The following is an 11,257-nucleotide window of genomic DNA, read 5'->3' as shown; positions in this document are numbered from 1 at the left end:
CCATGTACCAGTTGATTAATTTACTGATTCAGAGACTTCCCTTCTCTAGCACCAGCTGCCTTTTCCAATTGCCCACTGCTCCTCAACTGGAGAGTGGGCATCCAGCTTCTGCTTTCCTTTTTTTAAAAAAAATTTCTTTAAAAGGTTTTATTTATGAGAGACACACAGAGAGAGAGAGAGACAGAGACACAGGCAGAGGGAGAAGCAGGCTCCATGCAGGGAGCCTGATGTAGGACTCGATCCCAGGACTCCAGGATCACACCCTGGGCTGAAGGCAGCGCTAAACCGCTGAGCCACCCAGGCTGCCCAGCTTCTGCTCTTTTACTTAGTAGAGACGTGGCCATAAACAAGTCTCTTCTCTGGACTTAGGTGGTGCCACCTGTTCAGTGAGAATAATATGTGTCTTCCTGAATGCAGAACGATAGATTAACTTCTAAGATCTTTGATTCCAACTAGTATGCATCAGACAAAACCACTTTAGAGTAAAATGAGTTTTTTTTTTAAATTTTTATTTATTTATGATAGTCACACAGAGAGAGAGAGAGGCAGAGACACAGGCAGAGGGAGAAGCAGGCTCCATGCACCGGGAGCCTGACATGGGACTCGATCCCGGGTCTCCAGGATCGCGCCCTGGGCCAAAGGCAGGCGCCAAACCGCTGTGCCACCCAGCGATCCCAAAATGAGTTTTTAGATAAAGTTTTCTGTTATGTAAAAAAAGGGGGACTTAAGGAGATGTCCAAAAATAATATATAGAACTATCTGGGGAGAAACCTATGATGGAACTGTTGGTCACATGACACTGTCAAGTTTAGGAAGGTGGGAGAGAAGATGTGACTTAAGTTACATTATGGAGAATGAAGAATAAAATTAGGTTGATGTGCACCTATTGTCAAGAAATTTAAAAAAAGACAACATAGCCATGTAGATGGAATGCCTTTCATTAAAATAGTCACATAAGGAGGAATCACAGATGTTATGATAGCAGGAGGGTCCAGTTTGATGGTGGTAAAAGGAACGGCGGGGCAGAGTTTGTAGGCAAGTTCTGATGATTGAAAGGGCGAGATGAACACGCTAACCTGGACTCAGACAAGTACAACACAGCCACAAACATGGCAAAAGAATGGAAAAGCTAACCGATGTTACAGAAAACAGCACCCCATACAACTGAAGAAACTGAGAATTTAATGTGATTTCCCGATACTGCCCAATGAAGAAATTAATTGCAGTTATAGACACAGCAAACAGAAACAGCCCAAATATTTGTGGATAGCATGTTAATAAGAATGCATCTAATTTTATTTTTCAATCACCAAGGAAAAGAGATAAAATCTACAGCACTGTGAGCCTTTTGGAGAAAGGTGCTTTTAAAATACAAGGTAATACTGTCATTATTGTTCCCATATCATCACTACCCTTGCTCATTTGGTCAACAGCTGTTCCTCACCGTTTCCTTCCTTTAAATTCCATCACATTCTTGTTCTCATTACCCTGAGAAGCAAAACATTACATTTTGTGGGAGCATATTACGCAAAGTTCAGTTCCCAGTTGTTCGGAGTGAATGATAATTTGGACCAAGGATAGAGTAGGCATTTTTAGGCAGGATTATCAAGGAAGAGGATAGAAAAGTGCTCGTAGGATGTTTCCTTAGCCTCCCAAGGAAAGCTATTGACCAGTGAACTTGCAAGTATTTTTCTGGCCAATGGTATAACTCTGTATGTGCTTGTATGGGGAGGAGCTGGAAAACTGAGGAGACCAAGGTCTGGTTGGATCTCCCTGACAAATGCAAAATCTGGGCAGTTCATAGTAATCTGAATTCCTTTTTCCCCTCAGACTTATTTCCTCATCCCAAACCCATCTTGATTTCAAGCACATTAAATTAACCCAGCACATTAAATTATCCCCAACAAAGATAGAAACTTTTCAGATCTCTTCTGAGTTCTTCTTTTTCTAAGTTTTGAGATCATGGTTTCAAGAGTCTTAACAGGTAAAGGCAAATTATAGGATTTGTAATAAACGATTTGTAGTATTATTGAAGCATGCCCAACCTTCAGTGCTACATTCTCTGTCCTTTTTGTGCCCTCCCTTGTAGCAACCTGGTATGACTCTCTTCCTTTAGTTGGTCCCTAATGTATTCCTAGTTTCTGGCACAGACACATAACTCCTACCTTCACCTCTGTACTTTGTTTTCTCATGGTTGATGGGAGAATGCCTTTTCCATGATGTCGGATAGAATAAGCCTCAGAATATCAAAGAAGAGTCTGTTTGCTATGGAGGGGGTACTCATGTTCTGGAGGGAGAATTGGCCCAGGAAAGAGATCATGTGGCTCCAAATTTCAGCTTGAACAAAGGCTTCCCAAGCCTGGTCAAAGACCTGAAAATGCCACCTCCCTTCTATGCTCCCTGCCTCAACTTTGTCACTAAGGTGGCAGAGGCGTTGATGCTGGTCAGAGGCCGCTGCCTCCTCCAGCAGAGCATAAGATGATGACCTTTCATTTCAGTATTCCTAGTGTACACTCTTTTTCAGTATTCATTGAAATTCCAGTTAGTTAAGATACAGTGTGATATTAGTTTCAGGTGTACAGTATAGTGATTCAGCACCTCCACACATCATCCTGTGCTCAGCACGCCAAGCACCCTCCATAATCCCCATCACCTGTTCTCCCATCCTCCCGCCACCTCCCCTCTAGCAACTATCAGTGTGTTCTCTACAGTTAAGTCTTTCTTGGTTTGTCTCTATTTTCCCTTTGTTCATTTGTTTTGTTTCTTAAATTCCACTTATGACTGAAATCATATGGTATTTGTCCTTCCCTGACTGATTTATTTCACTGAGCATTATATTCTCTAGCTCTATCCATGTCATATAAATGGCAATATTCCATTCTTTTTTATGGCTGAATAGTATTCCATTGTATATATATATATATATATTATATATGTATCATATCTTATACTGTTTCATTGTAGTTTTGATTTGTATTGCCCTGTTGATCAGTGGTGATGGACATCTTTTCAAGTGTCTGTTGGACTCTGCATATCTTTTTTGGAAAAATGTCTGTTCACATTTGCCCATTTTAAAATTGGATTAATTGGTGGTTTTGTTTTTGTGTGTGTGTGTTGAATTGTCTCAGTTCTCTATATATTTGGATACTAGCACTTTATCAGATGTCATTTGCAAATATCTTCTCTCATTCTGTAGGTTTCCTTTTAGTTTTGTTGACTGTTTCCTTCACTTTGAAAAAGCTTTTTATTTTGATGTTGTCCCAATAATTGATTTTTGCTTTTGCTTCCTTTGTCCCAGGAGAAGGCATATCTTGAAAGAAGTTGCTCTGGCCAATATCAAAGAAGTTATTGCCTGTGCTCTCTTCTAGGATTTTGATGGTTTCCTCACATTTAGATCTTTCATTCATTTTAAATGTATTTTTGTATATGATGTAAGAAAGTGGTCCAATTTCATTCTTTTGCACATAGCTGTTCAGTTTTCCCAACAGCATTTGTTGAAGAGCCTGTCTTTTCCCCAATGGATGTTCTTTCCTGCTTTGTCGAAGATTAATTGACCATAGAGTTGTGGGTTTATTTCTGGGGTTTCTATTCAGCTATTTTGCACTCAGCATTTTCCATAGATGAGAATGAACAGAACACCTGTAGGCTAGCAGCTCATTGCTCTTAGGCCTAGACACCTGCACTGGGGCTGCTGGAGGACAAAGTCGATTCCCTTGAGAGAAGTAGGGTGGCCAGCAGGCACTGGCGTGATTTCAGTTACACTCCTGGAGAACAGTGCTGGTGACTTTCTTGTTGTATAGGTCTTCCTCCCTTGCACCCTCTTTGCTCTAGTCCTGTTGCTCTAGTCCTGTTGCTCTAGTCCTACTCAAGGACACGAGGGATTTTGTCTCTTTTCTTTGCACATGCTGTTCCCTCTTTCTAGGCTTCCCATCATTTAACTTTTCCTGATGAACTCTCTGCATCCTTCAAGACTCAGCTGAAGTAATTCTTTCTCTGTGATGGCATTCCTAATCTATCTACCTCTTCTGTAGGTTACCAGTATTCCTTATAATATTCTAACATTTAGCATGCTGTATTGCTGATTTTGTATGTCTGTTTCTTCTAGGAGGTTGTGAATTCCCTGAAGGTAGCCCTCATATCTAGCACAGCGCCCATCGTTGATGCTCGCATTCATTTCTTCTTTCAACAAATATTTCTTGAGCACCTAGTGATATTTAGTTACTACTGCCAGGCTCTGTGTCAGCGCTAAAGAAAAAGCAGAAGAAAAAAAAAAGAAAAAGCATCAAATAGAAAACAGATTCTGTGATGAGAGATAGACAATAAACAAATAATTATTTGTCAGGTGGTATATAATAAAGATGGGTGACAGAACGTCGCAGGTGGGGACATTTTAGAAGGTTGGAACAGGTACCTGGCTGCTGTGATAACATACCATAGAGTATGTGGCTTATAAAGCAGAAATTTATATTTCACAGTTATGAGGGCTGGCATCTCCCAGGTCATGGTGCCAGCAGAGTCAGTGTCTGGGGAGGGTCTTTTCATGTAAGCTCATGAAAGAGGCAAAGGAGCTTTCTGAGCTGCTTTAATAAGGGCACTAATCTCATTCATGAGGGCTCTGAATTAGAGGTTAGGGGGCCAGGATTTTAAAATATGAATTTTGAGGGGACAATCCTTAAGCCTATAGCAGCTTTCCCTGCTATAGGAGGTGACATAGTTTGCAAGAAGGATGAATAAAATTCCAGGAGAGATAAACAAGAAACTCTGTGATGAGATACAAAAACTGTATTGTCATTTTGTCATTGTGGACTACACAATAACCACACCTTTTCCTTTTAAAAAAAAATGCAGTTTATCTTCTGAAAAACTATGGCCAATATAGCATTTAGCAGGTTACAGAAAACTATTTTCTTAATGATTTTCTGGATAAGAGTCAGCAAAGAGAAATATGTTTTTTTCCATCAAGAAATTCATGTGACTTTATGTAGGGGGCATCTGTCTTAAGTGCTGGCAGGTCTTCATGTTTATTAGGGTCCATGTAATTTAGGGAATTGTCTTTTGGTCTAAGTGAAAAGCAGGCTAAACTCAATAGTTCTAAGCACTTACAGTTTAGAGCAATGCTCTTTTTTAAGTATGTAGCCACAGGTACAGGTTTGATTATAGTCATAGGAAGAGGCAGAGAGCATAGCCTTGCTCGAGTCCACCCTGTATTGAAATTCCATTCATTCGTTTTCATTTTAATGCTTTACCTGTTTTTGTATTAATGGATCATAGACATGGCACCATGTCGAGAACTTGATATAACTAATGAAATGGGTCATTCCACTTTAGAGTGAATTTTATTGAAATAATTTTTCTGTGTAGGAACAACTCTTATGATACAATTGAGACTCATCTGTATATGGGTAAGGGTTTCCCTGAACTGACAAGATACATGAAGATTTATTTTAAAACTTTTTTTAAGTCCCAAATATTCTAGTTTGAGTTACAGAGATGGAATTATATTGCCATTATTACCATTCCCTTTTATTTTCACACAGAACATATATAAATTTTATATCTCTCAAGATGTCAGTGCTTGAAATAATAAGGAATAAGAGGACTGAATTAATATAAAAATGTGAAATTAAAAAAATTTGTGATATCTTTAAAAATTCTGGCATTATTTCTAGGTTTGTTCATTTAAACTTTTTTTTAAAGATTTTATTTATTTATTCATGAGAGACAGAGAGAGGTAGAGACATAGGCAGAAGGGGAAGTAGTCTCCCTTTGGGGAGCCTAATGCAGAACTCGATCCCAGGACCCCGGGATCATTATCTGAGCAGACGCTGAACCACTGAGTCACCCAGACGTCCCCATTTAAACACTTCTTACACGTTTCTTGTTGGTGAACTAAACATTTTAATGGAGTTCAGTATTCATCCTCTATCAGAAAGCTGGAAAATGGATGATTAGGTGGGTTCCATGTTACAGAACATTATTTGGGTATTTTACCACTAAATTAGCTAGAGCAGATAATGTAATAATTCAAACTTTAGAGTAAAAAAAAAACATTGAAGTTTTCATTTTCTGTTATGTCCAGTTCAATTATGAAAATATTTTCAGCTGAAAATACTGAAACCTGGTCATGAAATTGTGTTAACTGTTGATATTTAGAGACAAGAACCAGAAGCTTTGGGTCACTTGGCCTTTCATAGCTGGTCTTGCTGTGAACATTCTACACATTGCCAACTTGTTAGGGTCAGTAAGCTTTGGACGTGACCCATCGGGCTCTGGGAAGGCTGAGATGACTTTGAACTTGTCCCTGTTTACGGGGAAGTGAGATAATAACTTTCCTAGTCAACTTCTTTCTTTCATCTTAGACATGTTTACAGGAGAAATTTAGCTTGACCCTGAACTTTACCCTTGGCTATATGCTGCTTCGAGGCTGGGAAGTTTAATTCATTTATTTTAAAGTGCTACTCACATATCTGTAAGCAGGAAAAAGTCATTTCTCCATATTTTTTTACTTTTTTTGGGTATAATTAGAAGTAGCAGGATTCAGAGGCTAGTGCTTCCTGACAATGAGACCAACAAGACAAATAGGCCTGGACGCTTGGAGGAAGTTGAAAACAGAGAACCGAGTAAAATCCCAGGGGGTGCAGGTATTGTGCCCAAATTATCAAAGCCCATGATGACACTGAAGGTGCTAAATGGGATGTATAATACTTAGATATAGTATTGACATATTCAGGTGGTTGTTTTTGTAATAAAATTTTTTAAAATTTGAAAACGTATAGAAAATAATCAGCTGTTTAACATTACAAATTTGTTGTAAGCCCTGTGCCCCTCTTTCTGACCCCATTCTCTTTCCTCCCTCTCTACAGGTAACCAGCAGCTTCAGCCAACTTACTGTTCATTGTTTCCAGGTAAATGGATGTATTTTAGTGTCCAAAAATAATACGGAAATAATATATAAATTTTGTGTGTAGGGCAGCCCCAGTGGTGCAGCGGTTTAGTGCAGCCTGCAGCCCAGGGCGTGATCCTGGAGACCCGGGATTGAGTCCCACGTCGGGCTCCCTGCATGGAGCCTGCTTCTCCTCTGCCTGTGTCTCTGCCTCTCTCTCTCTCGCTCTGTGTCTCACATGAATAAATAAAATAAAATCTTTAAAAAAAAAAATAAATAAATTTTGTGTGTATGTTTATCAATTAGGATAACTCATGGAACGTAATTGTAAAGCAACTTTATTTTTGTCTCTAATATTATTTTTGTTCCTTTACATTGATGTGTTCGGTGGGTATAGCTCTTCCCCTGTCCCTGCATGAAAACTGAGGAAGTTCTATTATTATTACTCTTGTCACTCTTCTGTTGAAAAAAAAAAAAGTCCCTTTTTGATCTTTATAAGTCACAAAACACAGTCCCAATTCAAGAATGAAAATGTCCAGTTTGTTATAGTCAAAACCCCCTCTGGAGAATAGTACCACGCTGGGGGCTTAGCATTGGCCTCTGTGTGCCATTTGGGCCTCAGCAGTGGCAGTAGCCAGATGGGTCATAATGAGAGGAAGTCTATGCTGTTGAGTCACATGTAGCCACCATCCCTGCTGCCATGACCATGTTACATGGTCCCAATGAGCAAGCACCAGGGGGGCTGGGAAGGGGCTGACTGACATCAAAGGGCTTTCCACTTCCACACTGAGAGCCTCTCTGCCAGGGGTGCTATCTGGTGGGTATTTACATGGTATATGAATTGCTTCGCATGCTGAGACCATTCCCAGGGGTTCTTGCACGGAGTGTTCCTCTACTCTTCTGCCTTCCACGTTTGTCCTCCCTGGTTCCTGAGCAGTGGGCCAGCTAGCCACTCCCATGAATCTGTGTACCATGCTCAGATTTCCTGCTCATTGATTTCTCCCATTGGCTCAATCCTACTGGAAACCATGGGCCACGGTAACATGGTTGATGCCGTCCACAGGGATCAGTTTTCTAGAACCTAAAGGATCACACAGAGGAGAAAGGATCTGGAGGGGCAAAAGGAGACTATCCAGCCCCCTGTACAAGCTTGAGTCTGCATCTGGGTCTCTATTCTGTTCTGTTATTCTGTGAGCTTGTCCTTGTATCAGTACCACACGTTAAGCACTACGACTCAATATATCTAGTTATAGGGCAGGTCTCTTCACTTTTTCTAGAATCAGCATGTCAAGTTCCATAAAAAAACCTTATTAGGACTTTGTCAGGCAAATAATTTTTTAAGTTCTTAATAAGCCTGTCTGTAGAATAAATTGATTAGACTAAATTTTACCCTAAATGCTTCCTCCAGTCCCAGAGGCATTTTTAATTTCTGCCTTTAACTGTTACATATAGTTAGTATGAAGCTGCAGTATTATCCTGACACTACACATTACCTTGATAAATAGAAAAATTGTGGTCACTTCAAAATCTACATAGTATTTGAGAATAGAAATCAATGTACACAAGCAACTTTCTTTCCTCCTCAGAGTTTTCTCACAGAGTCTCTATCAAGGATCTGATTATTTTTAAAATGTAGCTCTTGCCGGCAGGGGTTGGTAACATTTCTGTCAATATGGTTTCTGTTGGGAATTCTGGTTACTTAAAAAGGTGATTTTTATCCCATCTTGATGTAGTTCCTTCATATCATTAGACGTGAAGTGAAGATCTTCTTCTGCAATATTAAAAATGCCCACAATATGCTGTTAGGCTTTTTCTTTCCTAATTAACTGAAGCATCACTCATTGTAAAAATAGACAGTCACATCTATAATAATGTCGGTTTTTCAAGCACACCGTCCTTCAAACGTCTAAGAAATTAGGAACTGGACTAAATAAAACATTTGTATGTTGTATGAGATACACAAAAATATGCAAATGTGCACACCAATCCTTTAATTGGGAGAAAAAGGGTCACATTACATTTGAGTCCTTGTATATCACAGCATCTAAGCTTCTGTGGTTATGTTGTTTGGCATTTAGTTGTTTCCAGAAGACTAGTTGCCAAAACATTTTGAGTACAAATTATTATGTTTATTTCCTAGCAATAAATTGGTCTGTGAAAAAAAAATTGGCCTATGAAAATATGATGTAAGAAAATATATACATGAACTGGGATCCCTGGGTGGCGCAGCGGTTTGGCGTCTGCCTTTGGCCCAGGGCGCGATCCTGGAGACCCGGGATCGAATCCCACGTCGGGCTCCCGGTGCATGGAGCCTGCTTCTCCCACTGCCTGTGTCTCTGCCTCTCTCTCTTTCTCTCTCTGTGACTATCATAAATAAATAAAAATTAAAAAAAAAAAAGAAAATATATACATGAACAGAAACACTAAATAAAATCCAGAGCAACAGACCTGGCAGCCAACAGACTGATTTTTAGCCCCTCCCCTTTTTAAAAAGACTTTCTTTTTTTTTATTTTTTATTTATTTATGATAGTCACAGAGAGAGAGAGAGAGGCAGAGACACAGGCAGAGGGAGAAGCAGGCTCCATGCACCGGGAGCCCGATGTGGGACTCGATCCCGGGTCTACCGGGATCGCGCCCTGGGCCAAAGGCAGGCGCCAAAGCGCTGCACCACCCAGGGATCCCAAAAATACTTATTTTAGAGACAGTGCAAGAGAGCACATGAGTGGAAGGGGCAGAGGAAGGAGAGTCTCAAGCAGACTCCCCCTGAGCATGAAGCCCAACACGAGGGCTTGATCTCACAACCCTGAGATTACGACCCAAGCCTAAACCAAGAGCAGATATTTAACGGATGTTAAACCACGCAGCAGCCCCCCCCACTTCTTTTTTTTTTTTTTCCAAAAAAAGCTCTGTGTAACTGAAACAACAACAACAAAAATTCTCCAAAGACAAGGTGATTTATGATTCTCAAGATTAAAGATTTCACATAAAAAGTGACAGTTCTGCTGGCATAAACTCGTTTTGACAATGACTCTCAACCAAAATCTTTGTGCCTGATTTATAAAATTACCTTTTTTTGTGAAACGGAGGCTTAATTTTTTTTTAAGTAGGCATTCAGTTTGTACAGGGCTTCCTGTTTGTAGGCAGTATTTCAAGGAACCTTGTATCTGCACCATTTGAGATATTCGGGAAGAACTTAGGATATAAGACAGAAGACCTAAAACCTTTATAACAGTCATAAAATTCTGTATTTACTCATTTTGAAGCAAATTATTCTAGAATTTAGGTGGTACAGAATCATTTTGGCATTCACGGGTCACTGTCCTTATTTGCTATCTTATACACATTTCCAAGTTTTGAGTACTGTGGAGTACTGCTGTAAACTACTCCCTACAGCTTTGGTGGGAGGAATAACATCTTTCAACCTTACACATATGCAGGTTAAAGTTGGTCACTGTGTAATGATTCTATGTATTGGTCTATCCTCTAACCAAGCACAGATGAAGATGGGGATCACTTATTGGCAATGTCAGGGATACACAGAATAAAAAAACGACAGAGTTGGAGGCTTACTCATTATTTACAGATCTACATATTTCAGATTTTTTTTTTTAATGCAATTACTTTTCCTGAGAATTCCTATCTGCAGGGGAAAGATCACTGGAATCCTCAAGAGTAGTTATCTCTGTGCAAAAGTGTATTCTAATGGAGTTTGAGCCACAGATACCTTTCCAGTCTTAGAACTTTACAAGGGGAGTATACAAGACACTATCTTATGAAGTCAAACACCTTAGATGTAGGGAAGTAACTCTGCTAATGACTGATCAACCTATATCTTATTCACTTAACAAATATGAGTATTAAGTATATGTATCACCCTGAATAATGGTGCTTCAGAGTTAGGGGTAGATGCAAGGTAACTAGAAACTCCTGCCCTCGTGGAACTAGAAAGATTAGGGTAGGGTAGGAGACACACAGCAAGGGGAAGGGAGATCAATATATACATCAAAGATAGCACTAATACTCTGACCCCCTGTATATGGACTTAACAACAAAATAAAAAAGAAAGCATGCTATTCTTGAGAAATGATGGTTTTATGCTAAGAGCCAGGGTCCAGTGGAATATGGAAGGAACTTATTAATTCAAGTCTTATGATGTTCTTTATAAGTACCATTTACTAGTATAATTGGGTAGAGAAGAAAAGCTGAAAATTTTATAAAGAAAATAATCTCGGGACACCTGGGTGGCTCAGTGGTTGAGTGTCTGCCTTTGGCTCAGGGCATGATCCTGGGGTCCCAGAGGGAGTCCCATGTCAGGCTTCTTGTGGGGAGCCTACTTCTCCCTTTGCCTGTGTCTCTGCCTCTCTATCTCTCTC

Source organism: Canis aureus, chromosome 15, assembly GCF_053574225.1.
Source record: "Canis aureus isolate CA01 chromosome 15, VMU_Caureus_v.1.0, whole genome shotgun sequence".
Classification (NCBI taxonomy): Eukaryota; Metazoa; Chordata; class Mammalia; order Carnivora; family Canidae; genus Canis; species Canis aureus.
The sequence above is the reverse complement of the archived record's forward strand: the minus strand, read 5'-3'. Positions refer to the sequence as shown.